The sequence below is a fragment of the Myodes glareolus genome, chromosome 2 (assembly GCF_982192425.1).
Source record: "Myodes glareolus chromosome 2, mMyoGla1.1, whole genome shotgun sequence".
Classification (NCBI taxonomy): domain Eukaryota; kingdom Metazoa; phylum Chordata; class Mammalia; order Rodentia; family Cricetidae; genus Myodes; species Myodes glareolus.
In genome coordinates, this window is record NC_142027.1 from 138,834,043 (window position 1) to 138,849,727 (window position 15,685).

Consider the following 15,685-nt stretch of genomic DNA (forward strand, 5'->3'; position numbering starts at 1 on the left):
TTTAAAAGATACCAAACTGGGTGTGGTGGTATCTATTTTCAATCCTAGCACTCCAGGGGCTGAGTCAGGTGGATGCTGTGAGTTTGAGACCAGTCTGGGCTTTATAGAGAATTCCAGGACAGCCAGGGCTACATAGAGATGTGCTATCTTAAAGAACGAAATCAAAAAACACCCAATAGACTGCATATGGGGCTTGCTTGAGAGTTGGGAGGAGGAACTACCTTCCAGTGGTCTGCTCTTTCATGGCGTTGCCCCTCCATTTAAAGTTCCTCTGATGTTTGCGGCAGAGGTTATTTGGGCAGAGGTTGTTTAGAGTATGTCTAGAGTACTCTAAACAAGTATCTGAACTAGGAAATGGGTCCCTGTTGGACTTTCCCTTCAACTCATACCCCAGCTAGACTCCAAGATGCTCTTTCGCTCTTGCCTCCCACACAAGGAGTTCACGTGACCGGATGATCCCCTCTTTGTGTTCTTCTGGCCACACACCCCAGCTATATTCTTTCCATTTTTCTCCTTTTCCTCAGACATTGAAGAAATAATTAAAAAGGAACTAAATCATTATTTACAGCTGATGGAACTACAAGATGAAAAACTCCAAGGGACACACTAGAAAATTCTTAAAACCATCAAGACTCCCAAGTGATAATCAAATATAAGATGAAAGTACAAAAAGTCATAATCAATAGCTTTCTGTCAGAGTTTGAGCTAAAACTAGGGAGAAATGAGGGCTCTCTGGTCACTCCACGGCACCAAGCTCCTACAAATATGATGAACGAGAAAAGAATCCGGGCTCACACAATACAAACTAGGAACAATGACTATAGACATTAAAGCAAGACGCAGCACGGAAGTCAGACTGGGGAGTCCTTTTCACCCTAAATTAACCGAGAAGTGAAACGCAATTGGCGGTCTGCCCTTGAAGTAGGATTCTATTCGGCAGTGAGATATTCACAGTTGATACAAGAAACAACATGCACGGTGCCTGAGATACCGTGCTGAGTGAAAGACGGCGGGAACAAAGGGTGCAGGCTGCACAGATGGGTTTGTATGGCACATTTTAAAGAGGAAAGACACGAAAGCAATGGACCGTGGGAATGAGAATGAGGAACAACCGTAAATTGTTAGGGAAGTGAGGGGACAACTGGGGATTAGTGGGAATGCTCTTATTTTCTAACTTACGACTGTTTTAAATTTAACTTTAAAAACATTATGTGTGTTTTTGTGTATGTCCGAGTGGTTATGTGCCCATGAGTGTAGTGCCCAAAGAGACCAGAAGAGGGCTTCTGGTACCTTGGAGCTAGAGAGTCAGGGTTGTTTTCTTCTCTCTCTCTCTCTCTCTCTCTCTCTCTCTCGCCCTCTCCCTCCCTCCCTCCTTCCCTCCCTCTCTCCCTCCCTCCTTCCCTCCCTCCTTCCCTCTCTCTCTTTCTTTCTTTTTGGTCATCTGACATGCTGGGAATGAAACTCCATTCCTGGTAAAGTGGTGGCCAACAGAGGAGTGGATCCAGGGTCATAACTTTATATCTAAATGACCAGGTGTGGTGATGCCTGTCTTTTTTTCATTGCAGCCCACAGGAGGCTGAGGCAAGAGACTTGAGAGTGGGAGCCAGCCAACACAGCAAGACTCAATCTTCAAAACAATGTATCTAAGTGTATACTTACCTAAATATCTCCGAGCAGTACTGCATTTTATTGCGTGCAATTTATGTCTCCATGAAGTTGAAAGAGAAACAAAGTACAATTTAAAAATTCACTGACTTTAGGGCCCAGGAGTAAGGTGGGGCAGAGTCTGAGACACCGAGAATGAAATTCTTTGGGAAGAAAAAGCATGTTTTTTTTTTTTGATTGATTTTTATTGAACTCTACACTTTTCTCTTTTCCCCTCCCTGCCTCTCCCCTCCTCTTCAACCCTCTCCCAAGGTCCCCATGCTCCCAATTTACTCAGGAGATCTTGTCTTTTTCTACTTCCCAGGTAGATTAGATTTATGTATGTCTCTCTTAGGGTCCTCATTGTTGTCTAGGTTCTCTGGGATTGTGATTTGTGGGCTAGATTTCTTTGCTTTATGTTTAAAAACCACCTATGAGTGAGTGCATGTGAAAATTGTCTTTCTGTGTCTGGGTTACCTCACTCAAAATGATGTTTTCTAGCTCCATCGATTTGCCTGCAAATTTCAAGATGTCATTTTTTTTTTTTTTTTGCTATGTAGTACTCCATTGTGTAAATGTACCACATTTTCCTTATCCATTCTTTGGTCGAGGGGCATTTAGGTTGTTTCCAGGTTCTGGCTATGACAAAAATGCTGCTATGAACATAGTTGAGCACATGTTCCTATGGCATGATTGAGAATCCTTTGGATATATACCCAAAAGTGATATTGTTGGGTCTTGACGTAGGTTGTTTCCTAATTTTCTGAGAAATCACCACACTGACATCTAAAGGGGCTGTACCAGCTTGCATTCCCACCAGCATGCAGAAGTGTTCCCTTTACCCCACAACCTCTCCAGCATAAGTTGTCATCAGTGTTTTTGATCTTGGCCATTCTTACAGGTGTAAGATGGAATCTCAGAGTTGTTTTGATTTGCATTTCTCTAATGACTAAGGATGTTGAACATTTCCTTAAGTGTCTTTCAGCCATTTTAGATTCCTCTGTTGAGAGTTCTCTGTTTAGGTCTGTACTCCATTTTCTAAATAGGATTATTTGTTCTTTTGATGACCAATTTCTTGAGTTCTTTGTATATTTTGGAGATTAGACATCTGTCTGATGTGGAGTTGGTGAAGATCTTTTCCCATTCTATAGGCTGTCATTTTGTCTTGTTGAACATGTCTTTTGCTTTACAGAAGCTTCTCAGTTTCAGAAGGTCCCATTTACTAATTGTTTCTCTCAGTGTCTGTGCTGCTGGGGTTCTATTTAGGAAGTGGTTCCCTGTGCCAATGCATTCAAGTGTACTTCCCACTTTCTATTCTATGAGGTTCAATGTGGCTGACTTTATGTTGAGGTCTTTGATCCATTTGGACTTGAGTTTTGTGCATGGTGATAGATATGGGTCTATTCTCATTCTTCTAATGTTGATATCCAGTTATGCCAGCACCACTTGTTAAATATGCTTTCTACGAAAATCAAGTTGTAAGACCAGCTGAGAGCCTGAACTCAGAGCCCCTCAGTTCTGTGGCACGTGTTGCAGTGATGTCACAAGGCAGTGGGTCCCCGCCAGCAGGAACCTTCAGTTTCTAAGAAAGGTTTCCCGTGCACCCACCACCTGACAGCCAGGAGCACAGTGATGCTGTGGAAAGCAGTGAGTTTTTCTCTTCTTGCTGTGGGTGGAGGACTGGGATTCGCCCGAGGATAGAGCACATGATGTACACAGCCAGCTGAACTGCATCCCCAGCCTGTGGGCATGTGTGTGTCTGTGTGTGTGTTGTGTGCATGTACACACATCAGGGTGCATATGGAGGTCGGACTTGCTCCTTTTTTCCCTTGGTGGGTTCTAGAGATTAACTGCAGCTGACAGGTTCGTGTGGTACATGCTACCCTGCTGCCCCTAACACATAATACATGGGTGCAACCCGGGTCTTGGAATTCGTTAAGCAAGTGCTTTAGAGAATGCATAACTTCTCCTCTGAGCTCTCTTGTTCTTTCTTAATGAATAGGGAATCTCATTATTATTTTTTCTTTCTTTGTAACACAAACCTTTTTGTTTGTTTGTTGTTTTGTTTCTCAAGACAAGGTCTCTCTGCATAGACCTGGTTGTACTGGCTGGCCTCAAACTCAGAGATCCTCCTGCCTCTGCCTCCTGATTGTTGAGATTAAAGGAGTGCACCACCACCACTCAGCTATGAACATTGTTATTATTATTATTATTATTATTAGTAGTAGTAGTAGTATTCTCATCCTTGAATCTTAGTTGCTTCCTCTAGAGCAGTGCAGGACAAAAGAAGGCTCCAAATCCTTTAAGATATTTTTTATTTGACCATGGAGATCACCAGGGATATTTTCTTTCATAGCACATAAGCATAGACCACCTACAAGTCAAGATAAATTCTCAAGAATTAAGCAGGGGAAATGGGTGAACCTCAGATGGAAGACCTTGGACCACTTTATGCAGGAAGTAAGACAGCAGCAGAGAATTGATTTTACAGAACCCCGTGGTTTGCTGCTACTTCAGAAGAAATTCTTAACGGAGAGCAATGATGGGTGTGTCAACAGGCTCTTTGCACAGTACGGACGAAATCACGATGACTCCATAATGTGTCCAATTTCACTGGGCGCAGAGATTTTCCACCACCAGGGAGACACTGCTCCCTGAATTGGTGTGTTTGGCGTATTTTTAGAACTGAAATTTCTTGCTCAGGGGTGGTGTGGTTTGAAGATGATTGCTCTTCCAAGGTAGTTTGCTCTCTCTTCCCCATTAGCAGAGTCTAAATAAGCCATCTTTGGAAATAAAGGGTTTTTTGCCCTCAAGAGCACAATCCTCGGTTCACTTGCCTTGGCAAGGAAAAATCATTCCTAGCACAAACAGAAGTAATATATCTGAGATTCGCTACCAGCATTTTTTTTCTTCTTCACTCTCCCTAACCGGGGTTATTTAAGGAACAAGACATTGTGATTGGAAATATTCACCTCAGGCCTCCAATGACAAACATAGGGGCCCACCTTTCAGGAGTAATGTATGCGTTTAGCCTTTGTTTTTTGAGTTATCCCTGTGTCTCTCTATTCAACAACATGAGAGCAATTGTAACATGGGCTGTGAACGCCGGCTGCAGATTAAATGGAGAGCATCCGTCAGGTCTGTCTTGTTGGTTACTGTGTGCTGTACAACATTGTTACTGACATATAAAGCATCCCATGCTGGGGGCTGGAGGGATGGCTCATCAGTTAAAAGCACTTGCTGCTCTTCCAGAGAACCTGAGTTAGATCTCAGCTCCCACACTGGCTTGCTCACAATCTCCTGTAACTCCAGCCCCAGTGGATCTCACTGGCCTTCACAGCACCTGCACAAACCCACACACATATACATAAAACATTAAAATGAAAAGCCAGTCAGTGGTGGTACACGCCTCTAATTCCACCACTTAGAGGTAGGTGGATCTCTGAGTTTGAGGCCAACCTTGTCTACAGAGCAAATTCCAGGACAGGAAGAGATACACAGAGAAACCATGTCTGATGTGGGAGTCCCCTCTGTGTGCTGTGATTACCATTAGTGAATAAAGAAACTGCCTTAGCCTGTTGATAGAGTAGAACTTAGGTAGGCGGGGAGGGGATGATGGATTGAATCCTGGGAGAAAGAAGGCAGAGTTGGGGGGAGACACCATGGAGCCACCACTGCCAGAGATAGATGTGCTGAAACTTTGCTGGTAGGCCACAACCTCGTGGTGAAATACAGATTAATAGAAATGGATTAAATTAATATATGAGTTAGCCAATAAGAAGCTAGAGCTAATGGGCGAAGCAGTGATTTAATGAATACAGTTTCTGTGTGATTATTTTGGTTCTGGGCAACTGGGACAAACAAGCAGCCTGGACAAATAAGCACCATCCTCCTAAAAATTGACGCCCATGTGGCCAATTAAATCCATGTAAAACCTGAGAGGGCTTGAAAAGAAATTCTAGACAAAAAAAAAAAGTACAGAGTTTAACACAGTTTCTTGCTGTTTGCTGGTGGCTTGCTTCAGCTCCTTTAGGAGTGATTTTCCTGATTCTGCTGTAAAAAAACTGTGGATGTTTTAAAGTGCCGACTTTCTGGGCTGTGCTGTCAGCACAACTTCTGGCTCTTTTGGGAGATGGAGCATTTGAGTGGGGTTTGTGAGCAGAATGCTGCAACTTGCTTAATGGCGGCATGGACCAGCTGTGTGCCTAGAGATGGGGCTCTGTGCTTGTCTCTCAGAGGTGCAAGTGGCTCCACCATGCTAGATTGTGCAGAGTGAGCAGGCAGTACCATATATATCATAGGAATGGTGCAGCCTAAGTTTTAGACTGGGCTGGCAAGCAGAAAGTACCATTTATGCCATACTAATGGTGCAGTTTAAGTTTTAAGAAGCGCTTAGCACTTTAAAGAGTGCTCCTGGACAGTAAAACAAATTACAGCTATACAATAAAGACAAATCCTGATGAGTCACAGTGTTGGATAAATGTACGTAGGTTTGAAAGAGAGAAGAAAAAGAGTATAGAGAGTCATAAAATAAAGTTAATGCTTTTAAAAAGGGTAAAGTCTTTAAAGAGACAGAGTACAGATAGTCATAGATTAAGAGGAGTAAAGAAAAATAAGCCACGTAAAATGGAAAATTCACAGAGTCTAGATGATGTAGATTATTGTGTTTTCTTTGAATTTTTTGACTATGAAGGAGCTAAGTACAGAGAGACATTTCATTGTATGGGCTGCTAAGCTAAACCAGCATGTATATTATAAAGGTGTCATGACTTCCAAATTTGGGTCTAAGGATATGTTGCTTTGGGAAAAGAGGTTCTTCTCTTGTTTCCACAGAAGATGAGAACCTGTGGATTGCTTCAGACCAATCTGGTTTCATGGAACAAGATCCCCTGAAAGACTGATGTAAACGCCCCCACAAAGAAATTACTTTGCTCAATAAACAGCAGGAAGCAGTTTGGAGAGAAATAACTATGTCCATATTCCCAAATATTGCTTATAAATGTTTGTTTACACTTAAAGGGGGATATTCTATAGAGATGAATAATTTGCTTTGGTATGGATATTGGTTTATTGATTGAAATTTAAGGTCAATCTTGTTATATGTATATTTCTGATTAAGGTATTGTGATTGTGTAGTTCATTTAAAAATTAATGTATAATTTAGAAATATAAGCTAATAGATAATCATCTATAATGGTAAACTTTGTAGTCATGTTAGATGAATGTATAAAGATATATTTCAGTTTGATAGACATTCTTCAAATCTTTCAGAGACCTTCAGAATATGGCATTTAAACGTTTTAATAGCATAGGACTTTTCATGACATGAGACACATCTGCTCCTGGCAGCACCAATCTACTTCAAGAAGAAGACAGGCATTGAAGAGGCTCTTTATGGAGTTGGTTAGATGAACTGGACATGCATGATCCACAGAGAAATGACTGCTGAACTTGCCTAAAAGTGAGATGGTCCTTTGGGATTTCTGTTTCATGAAAGAGTCTGCGAGACATTCTTCAAGAGACAGAAGAAAGTGACTGGCAAACTTTCAATATAGGCAGACCTGTCTTTGAAATTTCCTGCTTCATGGAAAAGTCTGATGGATACTATGGGCTTATAGGCCAAAGATGGGTGCCCCAATGGTACAGAAAAACTTTGGGTGATTGTCCAAGTAGCAAGATGTCTTTGTCAGTTCTAGAGTTTTGGAACTCTGTACTTCCTGTTAGTACACTTGAATGCATTGGCACAGGGAACCACTTCCTAAATAGAACCCCAGCAGCACAGACACTGAGGGAAACAATTAATAAATGGGATGTCCTGAAACTGAGAAGCTTCTGTAAAGCAAAAGACATGTTCAACAAGACAAAATGACAGCCTATAGAATGGGAAAAGATCTTCACCAACTCCACATCAGACAGAGGTCTGATCTCCAAAATATACAAAGAACTCAAGAAATTGGTCATCAAAAGAACAAATAATCCTATTTTAAAAATAGAGTACAGACCTAAACAGAGAACTCTCAACAGAGGAATCTAAAATGGCTGAAAGACACTTAAGGAAATGTTCAACATCCTTAGTCATTAGAGAAATGCAAATCAAAACAACTCTGAGATTCCATCTTACACCTGTAAGAATGGCCAAGATCAAAAACACTGATGACAACTTATGCTGGAGAGGTTGTGGGGTAAAGGGAACACTTCTGCATGCTGGTGGGAATGCAAGCTGGTACAGCCCCTTTAGATGTCAGTGTGGTGATTTCTCAGAAAATTAGGAAACAACCTACGTCAAGACCCAACAATATCACTTTTGGGTATATATCCAAAGGATTCTCAATCATGCCATAGGGACATGTGCTCAACTATGTTCATAGCAGCTTTGTTTGTCATAGCCAGAACCTGGAAACAACCTAAATGTCCCTCGATCAAAGAATGGTTAAGAAAAATGTGGTACATTTACACAGCATAAAAAATAACGACATCTTGAATTTTGCATGAAAATGGATGGAACGAGAAAACATTATTTTGAGTGAGATAACCCAGACACAGAAAGACAATTATCACATTACTCACTCACGGGTGATTTTTAAACATAAAGCAAAGAAAGCCAGCCTACAAACCACAATCCCAGAGAACCTAGACAACAATGAGGACACTAAGAGAGACTTACATAGATTTAATCTACATGGAAAGTAGAAAGTAGAAAGTAGAAAAAGACAAGATCTCCTGAGTAAATTGGGAACATGGGGACCTTGAGGGAGGGTTGAAATGGTGAGGGTAGAGGCAGGGAGGGAAACAGAGAAAGACGTAAAGCTCAATAAATATCAATAAAAAAATATTTTAAAAAATAAAAAAATAAAATGTGATTCAGATGAGTACACTACAGCATAGACTGATTAGCATATTGCCCAAGCCCACAGGAAAAAAAAGTGACAGTTTGGACTTTAATTTTAGTTGGTCTGGGTTATATCTGTGTGCTCACGTATTGGTCTGTAGTGTCTTCATAAAGAATATATAAAAATATTTAGACAAGCAGTTTGATAATAGCTGCTTTCTTTTTAAATTTTAAAAACATTTATGTAGCTAGGCATGGTGGAGCAAGCCTTTAATCCCAGCACTTGAGAGGATGAGGCAGGAGGATTTCTGAGTTTGAGACCAGCCTGGTCTACAGAGTGACTTCCAGGACAGCTAGGACTATATTGAACCAAAAAACAGAAACAACAACAACAACAACAAAAACAAAAGAATGTACTTCCTGTTTACTTAGGTAATATTATCTCCTTCTGGAGTCAAAGAATAGATTATAGTTTATGATAAAACATAAAGTAAATAAAAATATTGTAACTGTAATTCTTGCTTGATACCTGTTTTGTTATGTGTAATTTCACTATATTAAAGTTAAAACTTCCCTTTTTGTTTAAACAGAAAAGGGGATGTGACGTGGGAGTCCCCTCTGTGTGCTGCGATTACCATTAATGAATAAAGAAATTGCCTTGGCCTGTTGATATGGCAGAACTTAGGTAGGTGGGAAAAATGGAACTGAATGCTGGGAGCAAGAAGGCAGAGTCACAGGGAGACACCATGGAGCCCCCGCCAGAGATAGATGTGCTGAAACTTTGCTGGTAGGCCATGACCTTGTGGTGATATACAGATTAATAGAAATGGGTTAAATTAATATGTAAGAGTTAGCCAATAAGAAGATAGAGTTAATGGGCCGAGCAGTGATTTAATTAATATAGTTTCTCTGTGGTTATTTTGGTTCTGGGCGGCCGGGACAAACAAGCAACCTGGACAAATAAGTGCCCTCCTCCTACACCTGTCTCAAAAAACAAACAAACATACAAGTAACTAAATAAGATGTTTATTACCTTAAATTTAGCTGGACTCTGCAAAGTTCTAACCAATGTAGAACAAGTGTTTTATCTCTGGAGATGACTGAGAAGGACTTGCTTTACCCGCATGTAAATGCTGCAGCACTTAGTTCCTTGAAAGCTATATCTGTCGTTGGCTCCTGTCTGTCAGCCGAGGCTAAGCCCACTTCCTTACCATATAGCCCCGTCCAGAGAGCAGCTAGCACAAGCAAGGAGGAGCCTTCCTCAGCAAGACAGCTGTGACAGTGGCCTAAGACCTCTACCAACAGCTACATACTCTCCTGGGTAGAAGGAAGCAAGCAATGCCAGCCACACTCAAAGGGAGGAGATCACACAAGAATGTAAACACAGAAGGTGGGGATCATGGGAACAGCTATGGAACAGTCCTCCTCCATGCTGTACAAGCGGCCCACATCACCTTGGTTCTCCATCTGCTTGACTGACAGGTGCAGCTTCTGCACCGAACCCTATCATGGAAGATATCACTGATAACACAGCTGAGGCCTCTCTGGGATGATTCTTTTATGTTTTCATCTGTCCCTTCTTCTTCCTCTTTCTGTCTATCTGCTCCCCAGACATAGTCACATGCCATGACACGATGCATCGATCAACAATGGACCCATCAGATGACAGAACTGCAACAACATGCTCATCATGCAGCAGGCTGGAGCCTCTGACACACTTGCACAGTGTATCCTGTGTGTGTGACACACTCGCACGGCGTATCCTGTGTGTGATGATGATGCCGACACGAAAAGGCCTACTGCACTGTAGGTGTGTAAAAGTGCAGAGCACAATACCTGAAGCTAGTGTGTGTGTGAATTCTCACCCAGCATGCATGAAGCCCGGGGTTTGATCCCTAGCACCACATCAACCGGACATGGTCATGCCAACTTGTGATCCCAGCACTGAAGAGATGGAGACAGGAGGATCAGGAGTTCAAGATCGTCCTTGGCTACACTGCAAGTCTGAGGCCCACCTGACCCTGTCTCAACACATCAAAGCAGAATGCTTGACAAGAGCAGGCAACAGATAACTGTGTTACCTACCGGCTTACACACTGAGTGCACTATGTTGCTAGTCATTTCCGGGTGCACCTTCCTACTTAGAAAAGAGCTGTCTATTACAAAAGGGTGGGTGCCCTACTAAGCCTGCGGCAGTTCCACACAACTCGGTTTGTCATATGACTTGATTCAGTGATTGAGCTATCCACTGAGGCTTCAGTAAGCATGCTCTGTGAGGTTCATACTGTGACAAAATTGCTTAGCAGTGTGTTTCTCAGAACATGTTACTGTGTGCCCTTGGATGTCCCCATTATCACCACTACAGGGGCTTCCCACCTTTTTGGACAAAGCCCTGTCATATATGGATGGAGCCAATAACTAAAGATGCTACTATCCAGGTGAAAATGGACCTGTGGTTGTACCCAAGATGGGTACAGAGCTGAGAACCCAAAAGGCATAGTGGGAAGTTCTCGTCCATTCTGCGTGGATTTGTGCATAATGAGTTTTGTTACTTGCATAACTAACACAAACATAATAAATTATGAAGCTGAAGCCAGGCATGGTGGTGCTTGCCTTTAATCCCAGTACTCAGGGGCCAGAGGCAGGAGGATATCTGTGAGTTGAGGCATCCTAGTATACAGAGCAGCTTCCAGGACATCCAAGTCCACATAGAGACAAGCTGTCTTAATAAAGAAAAAAATGAAGTAGACGAGAGACTGGACTCGGAGTTGGGAGCAGAGAGCCCTTTCCTACCTTCCGAGAACAGAATACTAAATATATCCTTTGTGAGTTCTCTCTCTCCCTAATTCCCCAAATGCAAAGTTTCACGGGATTGAGTTAACCCCGCTTCTCAAGGAAGGCATGCATCTGGCATCCAGGTTTCCCATGCTTAAGTGATTTTCAATTTTCTTGTTTTATTTGTTTGTTTTTATTTCTGGGATGCAACTCAGGACCTCATGCATACAAGGCAAGTCCTGGACCACTAAAACTACAGCTCTGCCATGCTTAAGTGATATTTGATGGATTTCTCTCTCTCTCTCTTTCTCTCTCTCTCTGAAAAGAATGGAAGGTCAATCAGCCACCCACAGAGCATTTGTCTTTGAGTACATAGGCCGGTTAAGCATCAGAACTAAGCTGCTTCCACAGGACTGAGGTAAATTTAGGCTGTAACACAACAAAATGCGGAAGGACAAAAGGTGGTAAGGATGGGGAGGCTGGCATTTAGAAGTCATGTTTAGTGGAACAGAGATGTTTAAAGGCAATCGTTGAAGGTTCCCTGCCATGGGGGTTGCGTTATGGCCCTTTTACCCTGCTTTCTCAGAAAATCCCCAGCAAGCCCAGCAGTGGCGGCACACACCTTTAATCCCAGAACTCCGGAGGCAGAGGCAGGCGGATCTCTGTGAGTTCGAGGTCAGCCTGATCTACAAGAGCTAGTTCCGGGACAGCCAGGGCTACACTGAGAAACTCTGTCTCGAAAAATCATTAAAAATTGTTCTTAATAAAGCTAATGTAGTACCACTACACAAGATGGTTATAAGAAATGAATAAAATATTCTAGAATGTTCGTTCCACTTAGATATTGGTACAGTATAAGTATCCGGTGTATAATAGCAGATATTATGTTCTATGTATAAACATAATGGCCATCCCTTCTTAGTACTAAGTTCACATTTCATCAGAGATGCATCGCTCCATATATTGGTGGGACCAACAGGCAATATGCCTCGATTTTATCATTCATATTGGAACCACTTTTGTTTTTCAAGACAGGGTTTCTCTGCGTAACAGCGCTGATTGTTCTCTATCTCACTCTGTAGACCAGGCTGGCCTCGAACTCACAGAGCTCTGCCTGCCTCTGCCTCCAGAGTGCTGGGATTAAAGGTGTGCGCCACCATCACCCGGCTGGAATTTGTTTCCTTTTTAAAAGATTTATTTTAGTTTTAGTTTTCAATTACGTGTGTGTTTGTGTGTTTGTGTGTGTGTGTGTGTGTGAGAGAGAGAGAGAGAGAGAGAGAGAGAGAGAGAGAGAGAGAGAGAGAGAGGGAGAGAGGGAGAGAGAGAGAGAGAGAGAGAGAGAGAGAGAATATATGAATACAAGTGTCTACAGAATCGAGAGGAGGACACCAGACCACCTAGAGCGGGAATACCAGGTGGCTGTGAGCTTCTTGACGTAGGTCCTGGGAACTGAACTCAGGAGGCGTACACATTCTTAACCACTGAGTCATCTCTCCAGCCTGAATCCAGTATTGATGAGAGCATTCATTAAGCTGTGCAACCATCACTCTAAACCAGTTTGGGAATGTTCTCATAACCAGTAAGATCCCATGTGGCCATTTACAGTGGACACCGATTCCTGCCCTCGACACCAGCCGGCTCCTACTTTACTTCCTGTCTTTGTGATCTGCTTCTTTCTTGAGTATCACATATAAAAGACATCAATCACTATTGATGTCTGGCTTCTTTTCACCGAGCGTCATGAATTTGAAATCTACCCATGCTGTATCAAGGGCTGGCACTGCGTTCCTTTTCATTTCTGGCTTTAGTGCAGACCGGCCGTTCTTGATTTAGCCATTGGCAAGTTACCAGCTTTGAGGTTGATTCAGTGTTTAAACAGTGTTTTTATTTCCATGTTGTGTGTCTTTGTGAGTGAACACCGTGTGCATGTGAGCTTGTGGAGGTCAGAAGAGGCGTTGGTATCTTAGAGTTAGAGTTACAGACAGTTGTGAGTCACCCAATGTGGGTGCTGAGAACCAAATCCTGGGTCCTCTGGAAAAGTAGCAAGCGCCCTTGACGTCTGAGACATCTCTGGTTGTATATTTTAAACCATAAGAACAATAATTCTGCGAAAAGGTACACATGAGAGCTTATGTGCAGGCGTTTTTGTGTCTCCGAGGATGAGAGGGTTGGTGGAGCAGGACCGAGTGCTGACCACACTGATGTTCTGAGCAACAGGACTTCGTTATTCATCACAGTTCTCAAGACCAAGGACTGTTACAAGTCTTATTCTATCAAGCAATTTTATTTCTCCGAAATCAGGGCTTCTTGGTCACAGCATTATTATTATTTTAAGTCAAATAACTTTTCAGGGCTGAGGATGGCTCATGGCATAACCATGAGGACTTGAGTTTGGATCCTTAGAACCCACAAAAAACCGCACTGGGAGACAGGAGACACAGGTGGATCCTGGGAGTTTGCTGGTCAGACAGCCTAGTGAGCCAAAATGGTGAACACCAGGTTCAGCGAGAGACCTTGCCTCAAGGGAATAAGATAGAGAGCGAGAAAGCAGGACCCCCAATGTCCTCCCCTGACAGCTGTTCACATGTACATAGCCATGGGGTCTGTCACACACACACAGGCATGCACACACATGCACCACATATACAAAAATACATTTTAAGAAATGGTCAAATAAAAGAATTCATTTTCCCTCTCCTCCTTTTCTATGCTAGGAATTGAACCTAGGGCCCTATATAAACAAGCAAGCCCTCTACCACCAAACAACACCCCTAGTCCCAAAGCCAGATAATTCATTGTCATGAAGGGATGCTCCCTGGGCACTGTCAACCTGGTAGATGTTGACTACCATCTACTTGTGTCACCTGAAAGTTTCCAGGTATTTCCAGATGGACCCTCGGAACACAGTGTCCCCAATACACTTGACTCAGTCTATGAAAATCATGCTATCCCTGCTCCTGACCCAGCATATTTAGTAGCCGAGCACATGGGCCTGGCCTGTCTTCCACACGCACTGGGGGAGTCAGTATGCTGGGCCCTGCCTTAGCATGCTCTGTATTGGCAACCTACACATTGCTTTATTTACTGCATTCTAAATCAGTCATTCTCTTGTGTTTCAGTGTGTATCTGTGTGTTTTCTCAAACTGGGCCAAGAGAAGAAATGGAAGGCTACAGACACCACAGGCTGCAGTCTCTGCTTGTTTAATTCCGATCAGCCCGCCCTAGTGGTATGTATTCCAAACGTGTTTAACATGCAATAGGTGTTCAGAGTATTTATACAACTCTGTACACAAGAAGCACAAAACCAAATGAGCTAAATGGCTGTTGCTTTGAATTCCAAGGTATAATTTTTTTGTTTGTTTGGTTTGGTTTTTTTGAGACAGGGTTTCTCTGTGTAATGGCCCTAGCTGTTCTGGAACTCACTCTATAGACCAGGCTGGCCTCAAACTCACAGAGGTCCACCTGCCTCTGTCTCCCAAGTGCTGGGATTAAAGCATGCACCGCCACTGCCCAGCTCCAGGTACCTATTTTCCTCTTCCAAACAGTGCCTAGCTTAGGCACTGAAGATCGGCGTCTTGCTATGAGCGATTGCTATCCTGGAAACCCTAGTCCTAGCAGCGCAAAGAGGTTTCAGGCAGATTCCTCCTGGCAGATTCCACCACACCTGGCCGAGGAGGCGGGCATCAATTGCAGCTACTATCTACAGCTATCCAACAAGTTACCTGGGATTTAGAGACTTAACCACAATGGTTTTTAATTTTGTGTGATTCTGTGGGTTGTATGTATGTGCAGATCTGTTGGGCTAACCTGGGCTAATCAGGGTGACTGCACTGAACCAGAATGTTGGCATGGTTGGAAGAACCACTGTGGGGGTCAGGGGATACTGATGGGCATCAGGGGAGTGTCACTTCTCCTCCATGTCACCCCACCCCCAAAATCCAGTAGGCTAGTGCTACGGCATGGTGGTCTTGGGGCTCCAGGAGAAGACTAGGAGAAGCCAATAGCTCGTGTAAGTCCTGGCTCTGAAATTCAGAGGACGGCAAGACTAACACACCCAGCTGGTCAAGGACAGCCACAAAGCCAATCCAATCAGAAGGGCTTGAGGAAATAGACTCCAGTTCTGGGAGAGAGGAACAGAAACAGTGCAAAAGAGGTCAGAGGGTGGCTCAGGCGGCGAGGCAGTTCTTTTGTTCTTGTTTTTGTGTTTTGAGACTGGGTTTCTCTGTGTAACAGTCCTGGCTGCCCTGGAATTTACTCTGTAGACCAGGCTGGCCTCAAACTCACAGGGGTCCCCCTGCCTCTGCCTCCCGAGTCCTGGGATTAAAGGCGTGCGCTGCCACCACCCAGCCATGAAGCCCTTTCTTACTTGCATGGGGTCTTGAGTTTGAGCCTCAGCACCCACATAAAATGTAGACGCGGGTGCTTGTAATCTAGCTC